Genomic DNA, 20642 nt, shown 5'->3' on the forward strand with positions numbered 1-20642 from the left:
CCATACAGTAAGAATAAAGGACAAGATATATTTAGACTGTGGTTAGGAAACTAGGCTAGAATACTTTGGTATAAAATAATTTGATGACTATGATCATTCTGAATAGTTTAAATACTCTTTGATCACTATAGAATATAACTCTGACTTCCACCAGATTTTTAAAAATTGCATATATTTGATCACAATGAGTTCCACAGAAAAGGTTCATATGACTTCACTGGTATCATCTACAGTATTAGAAAAAGGTAATTCAAAGTTTTAGAGCATCGATAACGTGTTCCGAGTCTCATCCTTGCACACGGAAAATGGTCACTACCCCACTGGTGACGACAAGGTGCATGAGCACAAATTTTACAGAATAAAGTTTGATAAAAGGTGTCAGCAGTCTAAAATGGGCATTTCCTAAGGCTCTGTGACTCAATTTATAGGGATTATTCAAAGGAAACATGGAATGGTATATCTACAGCTTCACAAGATTATCTATGAAAGCATTTAGAGCATAACTTATAATAGTATAAAACAGGGTAGCACAAATGTTAAATAATAAAAATGAATTAAGCTAACCACTGTACATTCATAAAGCTGTGCACTTTTTAGCTTAACACTTAACATTATTTTAATGTTATTTTAGCATTAAAAATAACATCATTAGTCAGGAATTGCTATGGATAGAATTTGGCCAGGCGAACCAGTAATATTCAAGTCCTGTCTTCCCCCAGTCATTTTCTATCTGTGGTGTTATTAAAGGTCATACAGCATGTGTGACAGGGACGAGCAAGGGGGTACGTGTGCCAGTCTTCTGTCATCAATATGGAACAGCAGAAGCTCTACTTGCTGACACCTCTCTCCTATGTCAGTAGGGCATGTCTTTCCTTCTCCACTCCACTCCCTTGGATATTTGCACCCCTTTAAGCAGGTCCAGGATGCAATTTTTGAATTTCTACTGCTTTTTTATTCAGTAGAATTTCCTCTTATTTCCAGGGTAAGAGTTAACATGATTGGCTGTGCCTGTCTCCTGGCTCCTTCCCATGTTTGATTATTCTTGTCCTAACTATAAAGCAAATAGCAGTTTTCTGAGTAACAGATTTCTTTGATCCTTCTGTTCTGATCTCCAAATCCTAGCAATAGTTTCTTTGTGCACTCTCCACATTCTAAAGCTGTTTGCCTGTGATTTAACTCCATTTCTGAACAACTTACAGGCTAGAACTTAGACTGATTATGGCACAGGCCTATAATATCTTCTTGTTAGTTCTTGAGTTTGTGAAACTCATTTCCCCGAGTTTCTATTTCTCCTGAACCTGAGAGGAAAATGTATCCTCTCTCCTCTCCCCCAGCCTAGTAGGTTTTTATTTTTAACTGTGCCGCTCTATGAGGTTGAATCAATACTCTGCATCTCTGAAGCTAGCCTGAGTTTAGAGGTCACATATTTCAGGCCTAGAGTTCCTGATCAGGAAAACAGTCACTCCTAGGGCACAGGGAGCAGGCAGCTGTAGAGAAGCAACTAGATATGCAGAATCCCAGCTTGTTTTCCTCCCAGTCTCTCTTTCTGAAAGTCTTTCGATGATTTATAGACATGACAACTAATTACATGGGATATTAAGTACCTATCAAATGAGGTATATCCCTGTTTCATTTTTTTAATCTTAAAAAACCCCATGACAGATCATGCTTAGATGGTCTCCCCAAAGCCTCATGCACTCAAAAGTAGGACTTCTGTGAAGTGACTGATCACAAAAAGATACTCACCAGTGGATTAGACTACTGCTGGTCAGAAGAGGTGGGTCACTGTGGATGTGGCAGGAAGGATCTGTCTCTCCCTCCTTGACTGCCCTCTACTTCCTGCCGTGGCCACGCCCCTTTGCCATGCTGTGCTGGCTTGGAGCCGGCCATCTGTGGACTGAAACCTCTATAAAGTGTGAACCAGAATAATCCTCCCATCCTTTAACTTGCAAGTGTCAGTGTTGGGTATTTCTCCCAGCGATGAGAAAGTAACTCAAGCATCTCCCAAAGCCACACTAGAATTAAAGCAGGACAGCCCAAGAACTAACAGTGTTTATCTCCAAGTGGTGGAAGAGGTAGTGGGGGAATACACTGGGGCTTGATTTCACTTTTCAGTTTATATTTTGGAAATACTTACACACAAAAATAATGCACATGTATTACTTTTCCCACTAAATTTGTTACTATTTCCAGTCAGAACATTGGTTCCTTTATCTTTAACATCCTGAGTGAACCTTGTAAGGGGCCTATATTTGTTTTGTTCTGTTTTCAATCCTGATTCATCGATTTCATTATTTTTTAGTACCTTGCTCACTTGGTGTTCCCCGATTTTTAGCTTTAAAATAAGAACTGTTATAGGCTTGTGGAAGAAAAGTTGTTCATTTCTTTAGAATATGAACCTTATGACTATGTAATAATAGTAATAATGAGCACATGCAATCTGGTTTTCAAGACCACTTTTCAAAATTTCCTATTCACATTCACAATCTGCTAGGAAGAGCCACCACTGTAGATGAAAATCATGCAAAATGGCTGTGATTATTTCTAACCATTTAAATTGTTATATTCTGAATCACCTTTATGTGCACATTAGAAATAATTCATATACATGGGATGGATCAGTCCATTGGTGGGCCATATTTGTAGAGTTGCCATCATTTTTAAGTATTGTGATAAACACTTATATCCTCACAGTTTTTAGCAGTAGATAATGAGAAATAGCATATTACAAACAAAAAAAAGAAAGCCTTAGTTTACTTTAAGTTCACCTGCTAAGCTTGTTCCATTTTTAAAAAGTAAAATAAAATATTCATGTGTTACTATTACGTGGTTGAACAAAAAGAAGGACATTTTCTCTTCTATTGATCCATGGTTGCCCATCGCTTCATACAAAATTAATCATTTACACTCACATCTACTTCACATGTGAATGAGGAAGGTAGGAAATGTGCAATGCTTGTCAAATATCATTAGAACCAACAGTTGGAAAAGTAATCAATCCTAACAGCATGACACAACAAATCACAATGCTAACATTCATTAATCGACACTGAACAAAAACACCACCTCTTTACCCACAGAGTAACCCATTTCCACAGGGATGTCCAAGGGTGCCATGACAACCCATCCTCTCAGAGACTTTCGGAAAGGAGTACTAAATGCAAGCCTATTTTCTGAATTAAAAATGTTAAGCTCTTTAAGAAAAATAGCAATACTGCAAGTAGTTTAACATCTTTTAAGATAATCCAAGTACTTAACTCATTTAATATAATTATCTCTTAACATTGTTATATAGTCTCTATTTTCCTGGTGCTCTTTAAAAAGGACAAAATATCCTTCCTTTTACCATAATTTCTCCCTTGTCTATATCTAATTGAAGAGCTTTCTATCAAGAAACTTGAAAAATGGATAATTACTGCTCTGGGGCCTTCCATCAAATATGAACTTGGGAATTAAGAGTTTCTGGCCTTCCTTAATGAAAAGTGGCTGAATTAAATTTTCTTCATCTAACAAGTATCACTTTTTTTTCTTTTGGTAAAAAGTTTCTTAGAGAAGCTCTCTTAATAGCCACTGGCAAAGCCCATAATTCTACTACTGAAACAATGAGATCTATTTTCCAGATCATCAATCTTCATTCTCCAGACAGATACAATTGTTTCAAGAGTTGCAATTACATTATCCCTTGATACTTCTTCAGCCTCTACATTTGGCTGATTCCACAGTTAACAATTAAAAGGGCACAGGAAGTGAGGATTAATTTTTATCTCTAATAATAAAAAGTTCATTGCACTGAATTTCTTGGTATCAGCATCATAGCTCTCCTAATTAGAAGTGCAATAGTTATCTTGCAAAGGAGAAATGGAAGTCAATATCCATTCACGGATTATACACTGAGTATAGTAACTGTAAGCATCCCCACTGTATGGCGAGCACCTTTTTTACAACATATAAACGAATACATTTAAAGTGGGCAGTACAGTGCTGAACCCATAGGAGATGCTCCCGAAATGCCTGGTCTCCTTTCTCCCTTGCCAGGCTTAGCCTATATGGCTACACCTTCATCCACCTCCTGATGTTATACGTTACATATTTTTGAAGAACAAACCATAAAGAGCAAAATATAGACTTGGTAGATTTAAAAAAAAATGTTGATAACCAGGATGGGCCCCACAAACCATCACATACATATCCTATGGTAGCCGGCGTCAGAGTCACCAAGATGCAGTGTAAATATGATATGGGAGACTCCTGGCTCTCTGTCCTCTCTGTTAAAAAGGGGCCACAGGCCACCTTTTCTTCACATCCCTCTTCTCTCTCTTTTCATACGAGTATTCCTTCCAGATGCACATTTCCACTTTGTTCACTTGAATCAAGGGCAAAAAAAGCTGGCCGAGTACACAGATTCAGTTACACAAACACGTTTATCTCCCTCAATCTGAGCACTAATCTCATTAGGCTACCATAGGTTCTGTTCATGCTGGGGTCCCCTTTGCACCTGAGACACAACTCCTCCCTGCCTGCCTTGCATATACTCTGACTCCACAGGCCTCCAGAGTGACCGAGGAAGTCTGAAGCACCATTAGGACATGGCACAGTGCCTTGATCATTCAGTAAATGATCAGTTCAGTAAATGGAACAGTGAAGAAAAATGATAGCCTGAAAAGGGGTGGACTTATTTTTCATTTTTAAAAATTGGTGTATGTTTATGATAGATAATAAATGCATCTATTATGGAGAACTCGTACATATGCACCTTGCTATGTATGATCCTTTTTATTTCCCTTTCCTCTCCCCACCCTCCTTCCCTGATCCCTAGATCCCCAGAAAGGGAAGGATTTACATGAATAGTGAGCTTGGGGAAAGGAAGGCTCAAGTGGACCTGATTTTACCAGAGCATTCCGGAATCTCACCTTCTTCATCTGTAGTCAGGATGTGTGGAGACGGACAGTAATCAGTGTGAATCAATAGCTGTGATAGGACAGTGTTGCACATTTGATTTACAACAGCCATCCGTGACCTCAAAACCAGGGTTCCCTCAACTTGGCCTCCTCTAAAATCTAGAAAAACAAAGCGAATCCCAACACTGTTGAATCTTGTTACAAATCACCCAAAATATAAAGTACACATATTTTAACACTGAAAATTATCTTAGTGTGCTACAAACTGAATGACTTTCATGTAGAAAAAAACTAAAATATCATTTAGGAACATACATGTTTAAAAATTAACCAAAACCCATAGCACAGTTCATCTGTGGGCTTTTGTTAGTTGTTACATAAGAAGTTCCACTGGCATTCCTGGACACCAGGGGATTATCATCAACTGTCCAAAGCTCTGATAATCATAATAAATACACATTTTCATCAATTTTTTAAAAGATCTAAAAATATTTTGTATTTCCAAATTCTTGGATTTTTTTTTTTGCCCTAAAAATCTATAGAGATAAGTTGAACACTACTAAAGTTTGCTCTCCATATCCATGGATTTTACATCCATGGATAAAACTCACCACAAGTCAAAAATATTTTTAAAAATCTAAGAAAAGAAAGTTTCCAAAAGTAAAATTTGAGTTTCCTGCACACCAAGTGTTTGCGCAAGCGGAGCCCAGCCTCCGTCTACACTGCCTGCATCACTCAGTGAGCGGCATTTTGGACTCTTGTTTGTGCATCGTGACACCAGGCCTATCCCGCTGCCCCTGTACTGAACATGTGCAGAATTCTGCCTTGTCATTCTTCCCCCCAAAATTCAGATTACAACTGTTTACATAGTATTTGTGTGGTGTTGGTTGTAAGTAATCTAGAGATGATGTAAAGGATACAGGAGGATGTGCAAAGGTTATATGCAAATCCTATGCTCGAGAATTTGAGCAGTTGTGGGTTTTGATATCTGCAGGGTGGTCCTGGGGGTCACTCCTTGGTGGACACTAAGTGTCGACTGTGTATGAAGTAAACTCTTCCTAGGCTTTTGGGTGATAAGACTAATATGACATTGCCCCCAGCTTCAGTGAGATCCTGCTATTTTGAGATTGCTGTACAACTATACTTCAAGGCATAATAATACAAATATAGTTAATAATGAAAAGATCAGCATTGCTAGGGTCCAGGCTGATCACCTGAGGGTAGTCCCTTTAGCTCCAAAGCACCTTGAGGCAGATAAGCTGCCAATGGTATGACAAAGATAAAATGCTTCTAGGTAAAATCTGGGAATCAAGAACAGGTGACCAGGGAGCCTTACAGATACCTGTCTGCCCCAGAGAATTCAGCCCTCTGAGGAACCAGAAACGGAGGTGATGAGCAGCAGGAGCCGGCAGATACTCCACCCAGCCCTGGGGTAATATCCCTTAGGGGAAGAAAGGAGGCCCAACATTCCCAGCACAGAGCAGGGCCTTGAGTGGACCTCACTGGGAGCAGAGTCCTGGACAGAATGGGAGGGGGGCTTGCAGAAGAAGGGAGTGTCAGAGTGGTGGTCAAATCACCACATCAGACACTGGTGAGATGGACAATTTATTTTGCTTTTCCAAAGCCAGTATTTCCCATTTGCCACCCTGAGCTGTGCCCAGAAGACTGACCTTTATGGAGCAGATCTGTGGCTCCAGGGAGCTCTGGCTTCTGGCTGAGCTTAGTTAATGCTGGTCACCAGTGAAAGAATGGATGCAAGGAAGCTCGAGGGTAGGTGTGTGTTTGTTCCTTTGTTTTTAACCCAGACTTGGTTTTGGTTTTGTTTCTTGCAAGGCCACAGCATATTGGTCTTATTCTTCCTAAAAGTCGGTGGCTTCTTACCTGTTGGTTGTGTTTCTCTTGGGCTCCAGCAGTCTTTCTTTCCTAGTAAACACTCTTCTTTTGCCCCTTCAGGGTCTAAGGGCAATAATTAATGTTAGCTGTTGCTGGTCCCTGCCCTCCTCACTCTCCCACTGGCCCTCATAACCCCATCCATACTTATGAAAATATTCCCTTCACTAAATTCTCTTCATGTATTTAACTTAAATTTGTCATCTGCTATGTGCCTAGACACCAATGGAGGGGCCCATATAAGGCGACACCAACAGGATGAGAAAAATGCAGAGGCAATGTTTCGATTTCCTGAAGGCAAAGGAGAAAAAAAATTGAGAAATAAGGTATATGCTGGATTAATCACCTTGGATTAAAGCATATTTACTACCATTCAAGCAAACTCCAAGTTAGATTCATGGTAACATGATCTCTCTACAAGTTTTTTCAATGATTTTTGCAAAATGAGGCAGCATGGTATTTTGCAAGAGTCTGTTACTCTAAAAATGACTTGATATGTAAGACTCTAAAAATGACTTGGTATGATTGGAGTTAGGTCCAATCCCATTGTCATCACTTACTAAGTCAAGTCACTTCCATTTTCTATTTCTCACTTTTCCTTTCTGATTCCTTTCTGAAAAACAGGGACCACAATATCCTTGTCACGGGGTTCTTAAATGATTGAAATGGAATTCTGGCAGACACACGCTTGCTCACAGTAAATTCCTAACAATTGGCACTGTATTTATTCTCCTACTTCATCAAATCCTTTCCTGCCACAAGTTTCAGTTTAAGAATTCTAACGACTTTGGTTTTATCCAAGGCTCTTAAACCTGGGTGAGCACAATCAGTCTCCTCAGCACTGATTTGGGTCTAGCAGAAGATGAAGATTACTCTGATCGCCTCCACCTGCACCACCTCACTGCCAGGGAAGCTGTAGTAGGGCCCCAGCAATTAGCACTGCTGTCATATTTGTCTTTGGGAGAAAATGAGCTCTGAAGTTTCTTTTTCTTTCAGAAATACATTCCAAATCACATTCATTTGTGCTATCTGCAATACTTTAAAGCTTCAAGTTATAAAAATTATAATAAACAAGTGATACAGAATTTGCAAACCTTAACATGACACAAAAAAATTCATTTTTCAAAATCTTATCAAACTTTTGTACCATTTTTGCCATACTGAACATTCTTGAGAAGTTATTTAAGATCTGCTATGCTGAAAAAATCAGCCATAGAAAATGTGAACAAATAAATATCCAGTGTCAGTTTTGGTCTTTAGTGTGTTAAGCATTGTTGTCACAATGTTTATAACACTACCACACCTTTATTCACTCATTCAATAAATATTTATTGGGAGCCATGCACTGATTCAGATTCTGGAGAAACAAAACATACAAAAGTTCATGTTTGATGCAGCTCACACTGTAAATATGAGGTTAAGGGGAGCTCAGCAATGTAATTTCTTTATTTTTCCTACATCTACACTTGTTTAAAAGCACTATTTTCAAACAAGTCAGGTGTTGACAGATAAAATATAGGATGTTCAATTTAAATGTGAATTTCAGATCAAGAAAATTTTTGTATAAGTGTATCACATACACTGTTTGTTGCACATATTTGTACTGAAAGTTATGTTGTTTATCTGAAATTCAAATTTAACTGTGCACCTTGCTTCTCATTTGCTATATCCATCAGTGCTAAAGAATATATGCTGCTGCCCATTCTCTGAGTGACTTTATGCACAGAATTTAGCTTTTCTGGATCTCAGTTTGCTAAATGAAGGTGGCCTCTTCCAGCTCCCTAATTCCTGTTTTTCCATGAGCAAGAGATCTTGTCATTACAGGCATCCTTTCCTTCTCCTCTTTCCCCTGCGTGGCTGTTACTGCTCCCGCATCTTCTCTCAGTATTCGTTGGTGATAATATAGATCTAATCCCCCAACCCATATTGCCTGAGTTGCTCATGGACTTTAGATCATGTTAAATGTCTCACATCTGAGTAGCACATCACATTTCACAATGTGCTTTCACATATATTACTGCATTTGTTAGATGTATTAATTTCTCCCTTACTAGTTGCTATGGTGGTCCTTCATGGTATTAATAATGTTTCTCACTTAACTCTCCAAGCATTCTTAGCCTACTAATAGAACTAGAACAACTCTCAGACAAGCCTGCTCCCATCTGTGAAGATTTTCCAGACAATTCTTGACTTGAGAAATCTCCTGTAGTTAGTGCCTCACTCTCTGTGCTTGCTGGATCTTCCCCTCTGCCCCTTTCTCAAGAATAACTACTTGCCTTCTGCCAAGACAGGCCCTGTTCTCTCATCCTCCCGCTGCGGTGTCCACCTAGACGGGCCCATTGCAGATCTGGGTCCATAGGTTGTGGGTCATCACTGTGGCCCCTGCACTGTCAGCCTCCATTTGCCCCAAGGTTGTTATATAACACATTCTTAGAGTCCACTGAGAGCTACTGAGTCAGAACCTCCCTTTCCCAAGTTTGAGAAGCACTAGTTCACAACACGTGAACACAATTTTTCCGTATTTTCCCCCAGGGTATTGGAAGCCTATAATTTGATCCATATTTTATTAGAATATCTTAACAGCAATAACTCCTAAACTTACTTATACCAAAGTATGCCAGCAGGATATGCAGTCTTTTAAAGAAAAGAGATGGACTGGAGTCCACCATTCTCCTTCCACCCACTATACAATGCTCCTTTTGCAAGCCCCTCTTAGTCTCAATCTAGATGCTGAATGACCTCAGTGAAGGAGGGCCAGAAACATAGCCAACATATAATATGATACAGAGTTCCCTAAGTAAATAAGCTATGATCTTACTTCCCTTTCTGCCTCTCTGATACGACCAAATAAATGAATTCATTTTGACAATGGAGAGAATAATCAATTCTTTCTGATACAGAGATGCTTAATGAATAATTTAAAAAACACTTTAGAATTTCAAAGTTCTCAAAGCTTTATAATAAAAACAGTCCAGAGTTGCACTGGCCATTTTTTATATTTGTGTTCTACTGCACAGAGTTGTTCTGAGAGCTGATAAATGTGTAACATTACGAAAATACTTTTTTATAAAAATAATCACAGGTACAAAAAGATGGACAGAACCAAGAAGGCAATAACTGTCCATCTTTATAAACAGACATTTGGTTCCTAAAATTCCTTTATTCCCAATGAACAAAGCCAAAGAAACATGAAGGAACCCCAGTTTTGTCCGATCATAATATTAATCGTTGAATAACAAGACAAAAGATGAAAAAAATTAAATAAAAAATGAAAAAGATGGAAAAGGAATTGTGCTCCACTCTAAATCCTTAAATAACACAAATCTGCTAAGTAAAAAGACATTATCTTCTTTTCTTATAGTAAATACAAGGTTATCAAAAATATTAATAACTCAGTTATATATGAAACCTAAACATAAATATAATAAACAGTCCACTTACTTTCAAATAAAGAGATTTGCCTACTTTAGTAGTACATTTAAGGAAGAAAATTCAAAGAAATAGCTAATTATTAGGAGAGATAAATGGGCAAACACTTTTTGGAGATTCAAAGTTATCATTATTAATTTTATACAGGCTTTTACCCGCATCACAACTAAGCTCATAGCCAGGTAGATGTTTTTAAAAAAAAAAAAAATCAGTCCCAAAGTTTGTTACTGTTTTTATTCAAAACAGTTACAAAGACAAGGCAACTCAACTGATATCCTTACCACTAGTAAAGTTTATAGGTAGACTGTACAGCACTTGCAATAGCTCTCAGCTTACCCACATTATCCCTTTCATTTGTCTATGTTACTGTGAATTTACATTATTGAAGAAGCTATTTACCCTAGTCACAGCTCATGTGCATAATTCCAGCATGTTATACAATTCACTTGTAAAATATATATTTAGTTTATTTAAGAAAAAACACAAGACTGCCTATGAATGGGCCATTTGTTTATTTAAAGCTAATAGACACCCTAGTGAGCATGCTGGCACACAGCTACACTTTTTCAACAGCAGGAGCTGAATAAAATATTCTGGGAATGCAGAGCTTGGATTTTGAGACTCTGAAAGAACGTATCTGCAGCTTTATTTTCTTACATTTTGATTCACCTTTTTAAAAATGTGTATTTTGTTCTGCAATTTTTTAGTGCTATCTTGCTTTTATATGTGGCTAACTTGGATCAGATTACTAGTACACAAAGCTCTTAAGATCACAACTAGCCAAGGTGCTCTCACATTCAGGGAGTTTCACTCAGTTCCAATGACAGCATCTCCACGTAAGAGGATCCAATAATTTATCACCCAACTAGTGATATTTCTGAAAGTGAAAGGAAGTCCTATATTTAGTCCACTTTTAAAAGTAGCTAAAAATAAATCAAAAACCTAAATATAAGAGCTAAAACTATAAAACTATTATAAGAAAACAAAGGAATAAATTTGTATAATTTTGTATTCGGTAAAGAGTACTTAGATATGACACCAAATGCAAGAGCAGTGAAAGAAAAAATAACTTGGAGCTTATCAAAATTTTAAAAATTTTGTGCTTTAAAGAACACTATCAAGGGCTGGAGATTTAGCTCAGCGGCATAAGCGCCTGCCTTGCAAGCAGGCAGTCGTGAGTTCGATCCCCGGTACCGATAAAAAAAAAAAAAGGAAAAAGGCCAAAAAATAAATAAATAAAAGAACACTATCAAGAAACTAAAGACAACCAATAGAGTGGGAGAAAATATTTTCAAATTGGATATCTAATAAGGAAGTTGTATTAAGAAATTATAGACATCACTACATATTTATTATAACTGAGTGGTAAAAGAAACAAAAAGTCTTTGAATAGACATTTCTCCATGGAAGATATATTAAAAAAACCCTAATAAATATCTGAAAAAAGTGCCTGATGTGGGGGAAATACAAACAAAATCTCAGTAAGTTACCACTATATATTCATTAGTGATGGTGAGAATCAGTGTATCAGCTAACAGTGTTGACACAGCACGGAGAATCAGCTCTCATACACTGGTTCAAAGGTGAAATGGTTCAACCACTTTGTGAAACATTCTGCCAGATTCCTCCAACAATTAACCTCTGCTTTACCATACGACTCAGCAATCCCACACCTAAATTCATTGTATGCCCAAGGGAAATGCAAATATTTATAGTAGCATCATTCATAATAGTCAAAAGGTAGAAACATCACAACAGGCAGTCAGAGGATGAATGAATAAACAAAATATGGTGGATTACCATCATATACTCCAATAGGGATGAACCTTGAAAATACCAGACTAAATAAAAAAGTCAGTCATCAAAGATCACGTTTGTTTTACTTATAAGAAAGTTTAAAATGAGTAAGTCGGTAGAGACAAAGAGAATTAGTGGGCTGGAGGGATGGACAGTGAAAAGGAAGCTGATTGCTAAAAGAAAAAGGTTTCTTTTTGAAGCTATAAAAATATAATAAAATTGACTGAGATGACACTTGCATGTATTTGTGGATATGCTGAAAAACCAGTGAATCGTATGAATCTTAAATTATATCTCACTAAATCAGTTTTTAAAAATTATACTGATTCGATTGGTCCAACTAAAACTACCCTGGTCAAACATCAATGCCCTGTGACTCACCTTTAATCTCACTCAAGCATCTCACCAACTACTCTTCTGGAGAAAGACTGAGGATTGGTGAGAAAGTCTGTACTTAAACTCACACCCTTTCAAAAGGGTGATTACTTGTAAATTACTTGTGATCCCTAATACAGGGTAAATGCTACATAAATAGTGTTGTACTATATAACTAATTCATAATGAGAAGATAAAGGTCGGTCTATGTTCACGACATGCATCCTTTCCCCCCCCCAGACACTTTCCACCCACAGTTGGTCGAATCCACAGATGTGGAACTTGTGGGTAGAGAGGGCCACCTGGCCTACCCGAAATCTGATGGGACTCAACATTGTATTCTAGCATTTGAGTAGTTAATTAAACTCTCATTTTGAATTCTAATATTCTCATTCTAAGACTCTATAAGGCAATTAATACAGCTGTGAAAAAAAAGGAAAGATGGGCAAACAACCATGCCCAAGTGTGGCCTAGCCACAGACAGAAGTATCAGAGCAAGCACCAGAGAAAAGCAAATGTGATACTTTAAAAAACTTACCCTTGGGGTTAGGAGAGGCGTCCAATGAGGTGAGATTAAATTCCTCATTCTTGGAGCGAGATTTGATTTTCTTTATGCAAACATTTTTTGTGTAACTGACTGTGGAATAAAAAACTACACCCACTTCACTTCCCCCATTCCCAACTATGGCTGGATGCCAAGCCTTTGGGCCTCAGCAATCCAACCAGAGATGGGGAGGGGAGTTCTCCACTTGTGCCATGGCTTTAAGATGATTCTAATCACGAGAATTTATGTGTCCCTTTCCTTTTCAGTAAATTGAAACAACATTTGTTCATGTGTGAATCTAACTGCTGAATTCTGTAAGAAATGGAATCATAAAGAAATGTGGTCATCAGATAACCATTTATGTATGTGAAGATAGTTTTCAATGGATCTTCCAAAAAAGAAATGAAATTTGTTACTAGGATATAAGCTATTCTTCAACAAAACATGGTTAAGGCAATAGGTATGGTAAAAACTAAAGTATTTCTGTCATAAAGGCTTTAAATTGGGTTTTAAAATAGCCATCATATATACTCAATATTCTTAAAGGCAAATTATTATTTATCCAACTCCGACATCTCACAAAAGCATTTCTGTGTCTGAGAGGACAGGATAACTTAGAGTATCATAAATTCCAGAATCATTTATTCAAATCAAATATCCATTTTTACATCAAGGGCAACTACTTCTTCATAAGAGAACTGGGTAATATATTACCTAGAAATAAATGTTACATATTTATAACTCTGGCTGGTAAATCCCAGTCATACTATTATTAAGCCATTAAACTGGAAATATATAGAGTTGAAAAGAGGAGTGATCATAATAAAAGCACTTTATTCTGCACATAATACCTGAAATTCAATCTAATACTACTTCCAAATAACAGAAGTTTAATGTTTATGGTCTTTATTGAATAATTTTCTCCTTCTTTGACTAAAGTCAATAAAAAGTCATTTCTAAACTTTTCAGTCAGCTAGAAGCCATTACCCTATATAAGGTCATCAAGACAAGAAGAAAATCAAGAGTGCATCTTTCCGATCCCGCTAGCCAATACTTTAGTGCTTCCCTTCTCAATTCCCATGCTGGTTTACGTATTTTTGCTGGGTTAAAGTTTTATTTGTATATTCATGTTGGATTTGAGGTTATTTTAGGTAAAATATTATCAGATACTGTTATCAATATGCTGGAAAGTCCTATAGGTTTGGAGGAGATAACATTTTCAAAATTATATAGTTGCAAATATATATAGAATGTAGATGCTCTTTTTTTTTTTTTTTGGTGGTACCAGGGATTGACCTCATGACCTCACACTTGCCAGGCAGGCACTTATGCCACTGAGCTAAATCCCCAGCCCCTAAATATATATAGACTGTAAATCTACCATTTAAACCGTTTTCTCGCACACAGTGCAGTGGCATTCAGTAATCTACACTGTAGCACAACCATCACCAGTACCTATCTCCAGAATGTCTTCCTCTCCCCAAACTGAAACTATTCACTGAACAACAACTTTCCATTGCTCTCCCTCCTTAGAGGAGAAAATGTATTTTTCGAAAACATGCATTAATACATTGGAATTATATTCAACCATAAATTCTCAATGAAAGGGCTCTATTATTTCTATTTCAAAAGCAGAGGTTGGACATGGCCATCTGAGTTGACACTGCTGGTGTTGGTGACACGTGGCATTTCAAGCATGTCTGATGATGTCACAGAGCAGTTGTATATTTGGGGTTTTAGCTATCCAATTATTTTTCACAGTCAGTAAATATGCCATTAAATAATAATGATTTCTCTTATGATTGAATAAATTCTTTCAACAGAAGATTCATAATATATAACAGGAATGTGGATATGAAATAGGGTATTGCCATTTGGTTTATCCATATGACAACCGTGATCTACATGAACGCAGAAGTTTTTATGAAATTTCCCCTAAGATGATTACACCTATGCAACATTTCATCTACTGTTTTATATCATATGTTCTCTGTCAGCAAGGGGGTGGCATATATTTCTTAACAAATGAATACATAAAATGGCATATGAATTATGAAAATTTAATAGTTAGCCGTAAAAATAACTCTAAAATAAACAAGGAAGAAAGAATTGTTTGTAAATATTAATGGAGAAAAACTTGCAAAATGCAATTTTGTACTATGAGCAAATATTTGTTGAGGCATGCTCACGGGCCACCTTTGTTCCACTCAATTCACACGCCACTGTGGGCATGCTGTGGACACCTTTTCACGAAAATCTTCAGATGCCCGAGTGTACCCCGTGCACGTACACTAACACATCCCTTCCTACTCTCAGATCCGAACTACCATGAGCCACGTTCTCCCTGGCCTTGAGCCAATTCTGTTTTTCCTCAAGGCCATCTTTTAATTTTCAGATTGTATCTGTGCCCACAAAACCCAGAGACCCCCCAGCAGAGAGTGCAGCATTACAGCAACAGAAGACACAAGACACGATCTGTCTTTGTGAGATCCTGAAAGAACAAATGCAGCCTGAAGTGGGGAGGGAGCAGGGAAGCAGACAGGATGAGGCGCAGTTTTCATGGTGACCATGAAGGCCATTTTAACAGGAAAGCTCTTTGGCACCCTCTGGCACTGCATCATATTTACCTCATTTTTCAGAACAAACTAAAAATGACTGCAATACCAGATACCTTATTAATTTTTTAAATATGTTAGTACCATTGGTATAAGTTTTGTAACTCATACACACTGGAAAAACTCACATGCAGTTTAGATTGCATCCATTGATAAAAATAAAAACAATATGCTACAATTAGCCAGGCTAAGCATTCCCTTGGAAATATTTTCTTCCTTCACTTTAATGCAATCTCTTTGTAATATGCAATTTACATGTTCACTCAAGAGTTCCATTACATTTATGATAATAACCGCTAATGATCATTATTGACACTTTACAATGTACTAGGAACTGTCCTATGAGTTTTGCATTAAACAGCTCACTTTATTCTCACAGTAATGAAGTAAGATTATCACTACCACTTAATACACAATGTAAAGAAAGTGAAAGTGATACTAACAAGGTCACCCAGATGTTATCCAAGGTCATTAGAGATGTTTAGTCACATACTTAGTCATCAGTTTTAAACGTCAACATTATTTTCCTCCTGTTAATTGGTTCTATTTTCCAGTTTCACTCACTTTTAAAATGATTTTGAAGAGGGAAGAGGCAGTACATACCATTAGACATGCCTGAGACTGCTGCTTCATGAGGAGACTACATTTTGCTTGCACCTTGGACATTTTAACTCAATTACTAGTATCTCAACAACATTTTACACATATTTTACAAGCAATTTACTGCTGATTCTTGTGAAAAGGTCATTTAACTTGTTCAGTTGGTGATCACAATCCTGCTTAAATGGTTTCTCAGAGTTTAAAGCCAAACTTGGTGAGTCTTTCTAAAACCAGAAGGTAGGCATTCTGTTGTCCCTGGACAATGGATGTCTCTCTTGCTTTTCTGCATACAAAGGAATTTCTTGGAAAGGAACAGGAATTACCCCAAGTGATTTCTTTCATTATCAGCCGCACAGTGATAAACCCTCAACTCATAAATGGTAGTGAAAATCAGCAAATAATGCTTGTGTTCAATAGTGTCCAAATAAGCCAAGTTTGCCGTAATGAAACTTTACATTTTCATTTTTGTTTAAATGATACTTTTTATTAGATGAACTATACCATTATATTTCTAAAAAATAATATCCCAATTTCTTAAAAAATACATACTTGAATATACCTATTATTACTATCCCATATTTTAAGATCGGAAATTCTATGTTTTGCTTTCAAATAATTTAATAAAATAGAAAACCACTTTTTTGGCAAATGCAGTGCTTCATTCCCATTTATGGCTGTTAATACATCACTGAAAATTTTGTAAGGAAAGGTGGCTTGCTTCCTCTATTCATTTAAACTCACCCAGACCCACGTACTGAAAGGGGCTCAGGTACGAAACAAATACAGTTGACTAACTCAAGGAATCTGAATTATTATTATACAGCAGCATGGTCCAAGACATTTAAGACAGACACTGGAGTTGGGTATCGTATGTGCAATGCTGTTAAGAGACCGACTGCTGTAAGACACACACACGTAAGTCAGCTTCTTTAACTTATGGGGACCCCACACAGACAAAAGCAAAAATGCAGAGAATTTTTCCTGAGACAGCTACAATGAAGTATGATTAGGATGAGCTGCGAGTTTGAAATTGGGCCAAGGAGGGGAAAAAACACTGATTTCTGGTTGAATGCAGCAGCTTTTTTTTTGTATTGATGGATAGAGAACGTCTGGGTTATATATAATTTGCTATTTTTCTCACACTCCATATCTGGACTACAAACAAATATCTACAGTTCAGTCACTTACTGCCAGCCTCACTGCTGCCATCCTGGTCTAAACCAGTGTTTTCTTATCTGAAGTACAGTTGCAGCTGCCTGACTAGTCAGCTTCCATGTCTTCCCAATACAGTATCCGGAAAGACTCTGTTGAACAATGGCTTCTCTTTCCAGTCAAGGCAAAAACAAAGCCCTGACAATCCTGCAGCCATTCTGCGTGTTTTGCCTACTGTGACATATGCAGATGCAGAATTCTCTCCTTCTAATTCCCCTTGGAGCAGGAGCACTGGTCTCCTCAGGCCTCCTCAAATTTACCTGGCCTGTCTCAGGGCCTTTGCACTTGTGTAGTTCTCAGCCTGGAATGCTCTTTCCCCAGAAACTGCCCGACTCAGGGAGACAGGCTCTGCCTACCACTCTACCCAAATCAGCAATTCCTTCGGCAACACACACACCCTTCAAAGGCTTCTTCCCCACTTTATCAGTCTTTAACATTGCATGAATCTCACTTAAGTACTTTATTTATGATCTGTCCTTTAATTAGAGTGCAGGTCTAGGAGGCTTTGTTTTTTGCTTTGCAATATCAAAACACAGGCATAGACTCGGCTTAGTCAGCTTTTGCTCCTTGGAATGAACCTGTGCATGAAGAAATTCAAGATTATACGAAGCCATAATCTATGAGGTGCCCACTAAAATACTTCTAGTTGGAGATCAATGAGAAATAAAGAAGGAAATAAAACATGTATGCACGCATCCAGTGTTTTTCTTGCAGACAAACAAGTATTGAGTGCCACAAGCAACTTTTCCCAGGAGATGAAGCATATGCCCCTCAGGAAGTTGACAGTCCAGCTGGAAAGATACACAAACACACACTAGCAATGTAGAGATGGAGGGTACCCGGCGGGGCTTCTGACCAGAGCAGCAGAGACAAAGCCATAGCGAGAAGTCAGGCTGCTAGGAAGCAGGCCAAAGCTGGATGACAGATGACCTCTCCTGTCATTCAAGGTGATGGATTTAATCCCAGAGCCATTGATGAATTTCAAGCAAGAAGTTAGAACACAAGCAGACTTTTGCTTTATGAAAGCTATTCCTATAAGGATGTTCTCTATAATGTTCTATACTGTAGCACGCAAATACAAACCATATCCAATGCAATGGAATTAGATAATAAATCATGACAAATCCACACAGCAGAATACTTAGGTCTGCATTAAAACGAGGTAGGTAAGTAATAGTTCCACAATACACAGTTAGAAAATAACAAATTTTAAGAGTGTGCATACAATGTGGTTTTACTAAATGAACAAAAACATTATCTCTGCACCAGGTCTATAAAGACAGAAAAAAAAATGGTGGTGGTGTTAGTAAATTCTACATTGTAGGATTTGAGAGACTGTGTTCATTATGTGGTCTGTGTTGCCTGAATTAATTACACACAGAGAGAGAGTATGGGTATGAAAAGAAAACCACGCTCAGGGATGGGACTGGAGAAGAGGGCCCTGGTCAGGGACGCTGGTTGTAAACCCTGGAGGCATGTGAAGAAGCAATCACAGGAAGTGCAGATGCAGGTACAGGTGACTGGCAGAGTTGCTGACTACTAAGTAGATGCCACGGCCCCAAGGCATCTATCCAAAGAGCCAGAAGATTCTAATCCATCAGGATCTGTGGTCAATTTGAGCACCTAGTTAGAATCCTAGGCTTCAATTAATATCATGTTCTGCCGACTCAGCTGGCTGAAATTTCAACAAGGCACGGTCCGCCTCTCATGGAAGACAATATTCTCAGGAAAGCATCCCATTCCTCTTTCCATCAGACAGCCTCTGCACTTACATAATCTTTGGTCATTTTCAGCACCTCCTGACATCTCTTCTTTCCTGTATCTCATTTCCATACTGCTCAGTCCCCTTTCTTCTCTGGCCTAGATGCAACAAATTTACTTCATTCTTATATCTTTCTGGTTTTTATTCAAGAACTCTCATTGTGTCAGGAACAAAGCAAAGCAAAACAAAGCACTGCTTTCTCAATAGGGGTGGAACCTAAAGGCTTCCTCTAGGTCTTGTCCCCAAATGAACCCTGCATCTCTTTGCTTATTTATTTTCAAGACTTTGGTGCAAGGTTCACCATATCTCACCACTGCCAAACCCAAGAGCAATTTTTATGATTTCAACACCTATGTGGACACCCACAAAATACTTGGAAGTCCTTTACTATAGAAAACAGAAGAATTTAGAGATCCAACTTCACCTAACCTATCTACTCCCAACCTCACCTGGCTCTTCATAGCCCTGGGAAACTGTGTCACTTTTTCCTCTTTATCTCATTGTTTTATGCTTTCTTTTCTGCTGCTATGCTGTTCTTCAGAGGAATGAAGGAGTAGAATAGTTAGTAAACTTTGCCTATAAAGGGTTAATTATTAACTAAGATTTGCAAATCTATTTTTGCAATTATGCAACTTGGCAACTGTCACAGAAACAAATCTTAAATGAATGGGAATTTATGCTCCAATTAAATTTTATGTACATAAATAGGCAAAGACTTGGATTTGGCCCATAGGCTGTACAGAAGTCACTGATCCCTAAAACGGATCTTTCTTTATCTTTTTTCTTCCTAGTCTTCAACTGGTCTTTTTTTTTTCCAGTTTTTTTTTTATTTTAAAAAGCAAAACAGAAAAAAAGGATAGAAATGATACAGAATTTCACAAAAAAAAAGCAGGGAATTAACACTAGTTAATATATTGCATGTTGTTATCTCAGAACTAGTTGTTCAGGTTACAAAATCTAGACATAAAAGAGATCAAACAATGACAGCACGAACTGTTCTTTTGATGAACTAAGAGGGATTAGTCGTATAGTTTACTGCATAGCGTACACCCACATGCATAATTTATATCTGTTCACCAACATCCATGTGACCTTTTCCTTTCTTCCTTTTTTCCTTTCCCCGTCCCAGTAGTTCTGTCCTTTTGGGGACTTTGGGGACTTTCTTTCCTTTTCATTATTACAATATCTATTGTCTATTTTGGATCTTATTATTTTTTTCAGATTTTTATTTTTATTCTTTCATACTAGTGATATGATGTTTATAAATGTGAGTCTGATTTATTTCACTTATGTGTATGGTCTCAAATTGCCTCCATTTACCTACAAAGGCCCCAAGATTATCTTTTTTATAACTAATATTCCATTGTGTAAAAATACCACATCTTTTTTATCCCTTCTGCAGTTGATGGGTGTTTTGGTTATTTCCAAGTTTTAGCTGTTACAAATTGTACTGCTGTAAACATGGGTGCATATATGTCACTGTGGCATTACATTTTTGATTTTTGGGGAAAATGCCCAGA

At 37.7% G+C, this 20642-nt stretch overlaps 1 protein-coding gene across 5 annotated transcripts in view; it reads right to left on the reverse strand.

Annotated features, from left to right (window-relative positions):
* The window catches only part of Znf385b (zinc finger protein 385B), a 284441-nt gene that overhangs the window by 220102 nt on the left and 43697 nt on the right, over positions 1–20642 (reverse strand). The gene's annotated exons all lie outside the window — the stretch shown is intronic.

The sequence above is a fragment of the Cavia porcellus genome, unplaced genomic scaffold, assembly GCF_034190915.1.
Source record: "Cavia porcellus strain 051 isolate PalLab524CR breed Dunkin Hartley unplaced genomic scaffold, mCavPor4.1 scaffold_12, whole genome shotgun sequence".
In the NCBI taxonomy this organism is placed as follows: domain Eukaryota; kingdom Metazoa; phylum Chordata; class Mammalia; order Rodentia; family Caviidae; genus Cavia; species Cavia porcellus.